Raw genomic sequence first — 2,118 nt, 5'->3', positions numbered from 1 at the left:
GTACCAATGTAAGAAAATGCTTCTTGTCTGACCACTCACCCTTTGTTCACTTCTAATCTCTAATTTTCCTTTCACCATCATAACCTTGTTTTTATTTTATTTAGCCACCTGAAACCAGAAGACTAACTAAAATGATGACATTAATTGCTCAGCATAGAATTTTACTAATGACAGTATTGAAATTTATTTTGAAGCAGGAATTTCAGAATGTGGTAACGATTATAAATTGGTCTCAGTGTAAAAGCTCTAAATGACCATTTCTTCTATTCAATGACAGAAGCACTTTTTAAAATATGAAACCAAACAGAGCAAATTATTCAGCTTATTTTTCTCAACTTCTGTTGTAGTCATCAGCAGTAATCCCTCGCTAACAGATATGGTTATGCACCTAAGAAGTTCCATGTTACTGATCATGAATTCTGTAGGTCCTTGAAAGGCATAACGAGCCCAATTCTGGAGCCATATCTCTGACTGCATATTTGGCAGGTGTTTCCGGGACGTGGAATTGATCCTTGGACTCAAGATCTTTGGCATTCCTTTCACAGGCTCCTTTTCCTTCCTCTCACTGATGGGTGTCCTCGAAGAATTGTGCTGTTTCAGACAGGAGGTTCTTCTAAGAGTAGGAACATTATTAATGATCAACTATCAGGGAGGGGTATGGGTTAGGAAAATCAACACTAGCTTTATAAAATTGTGCTGCGATTTATAGAGCTGGTAAAATAATATAAGAATGATAAATGTTAAGTGGTACACTGCAGAAAAAGCTTATCCTCAATTTTGCATTTCTATGTTCTTGTCCTGAAGGTGCCCAATATACATTTCCCTTGGTATGCACTGAGTGAGCTGAGACAGTGAATGTGTGTGTATGAAATGGAATTTAGGTCAGGGCAGGATTGGGCTTGTCCCTTCATGCTCAAATAGCATACAGAATCTCAATGTTTTAGCTTGTTTGCAAAAAATGAAATGCTGTAGAATATTCTCCAGTATAAGTCAGAACCTTTAGCAGGAGAATCAGCAAGATTGTGGGTGAAAGGTAATATCAGTTCTTTATATGTAACTATTCATGTCTTTCCCTCTATCTTTTTAATCAGACATTGTTAAATCTTAGCACTGTTTTAAAAATCAATAGGTAAACACATAAGTGAAACTTCTGTGAATTCTTCATCATGAATAAACAACTTGTTAAATGTTTGACTTGCCACTGCAAAACTGCTGTTGGTGTCGATTGTGGCTCTGTGGGTTTCCTGTTACACATGAGCACCATCAGATCTGAGTCAAAGCAGCCAGCCGGTTATTCCACATACTGTATAGAGGTGAGAATAAGAAAAAAACCCTTCACACACAACATAAGAAGGCAGTCATGGAAAAATTATTTGCCCATGAAATCCTAACAGACTAATCACAAGAACACGAGGATACGTGATACCAAGAGAAACTGAAGAATGGAAAAACATTTAAACAACTTACTTTTGTTCTTTTTCTGAGATAAAAATTGCTGCATATTGGATTTGAGTTTCATTGCAGAACACAACAGTAATTTAGATTTAATAATATGCTTTTTCTGATTCAGGCATTTTTGCAGCTAGTTGAGATTCATTGGGAATATTTAGCATTTTTTTCTTGCCCTGTCTTTCTCTTTGCTTGCTGGCTGATCCCTATGTTTACAGCCACGCACTGTAATTGTGAATTAAGCCTTTGTTCTCTTTGGTTCTCTGACCTAGCTCTCTTGTGTTGCCGCACTCCAATTAGACAGAAGAATTGCTGATTGTCAAGAATCGAAATCCAAAAAAGTCCTATTGCTGTTTGAAAGCAAATTGTTATAAATGGTCAAAATGACGCAGTCTTGCTGCTCTTAGAAAACTAAAACAAACATCTCAACTGTGCATTTATCACAATGACAATCCATGACAGGCCTGCAAACACCAAAAGCCAGAGTCCTCAGAATGATTTATTATCTTTCTTTTCTGTCAGACAACCCCTTGTGGTTGAACTCTGCATCAGTGCCCAGTACCACTGCTTCACATATAAGGGAGTGGTGAGAATCATTTTCTACTGCTTTCCCTCATATTATTTCAACATTCTCACTTTCTCTTTCAACCTGAAGCACTGATCCTCATT

At 37.2% G+C, this 2,118-nt stretch overlaps 1 long non-coding RNA gene across 1 annotated transcript; it reads right to left on the bottom strand.

Annotated features, from left to right (window-relative positions):
• Positions 1 to 218: 218 nt before the first annotated feature.
• On the bottom strand, positions 219 to 1,909 carry LOC140458146 (uncharacterized). Its single transcript, XR_011953440.1, has 3 exons — positions 1,468 to 1,909; positions 1,200 to 1,303; positions 219 to 613 (listed from the first exon to the last, which is right to left on the bottom strand). It is a non-coding gene; the product is annotated as an uncharacterized lncRNA (long non-coding RNA).
• Between the last annotated feature and the right edge of the window lie 209 nt (positions 1,910 to 2,118).

This window comes from Chiloscyllium punctatum, chromosome 32 (genome assembly GCF_047496795.1).
Source record: "Chiloscyllium punctatum isolate Juve2018m chromosome 32, sChiPun1.3, whole genome shotgun sequence".
In the NCBI taxonomy this organism is placed as follows: domain Eukaryota; kingdom Metazoa; phylum Chordata; class Chondrichthyes; order Orectolobiformes; family Hemiscylliidae; genus Chiloscyllium; species Chiloscyllium punctatum.
This window is presented reverse-complemented; position numbering and strand designations above follow the sequence as displayed.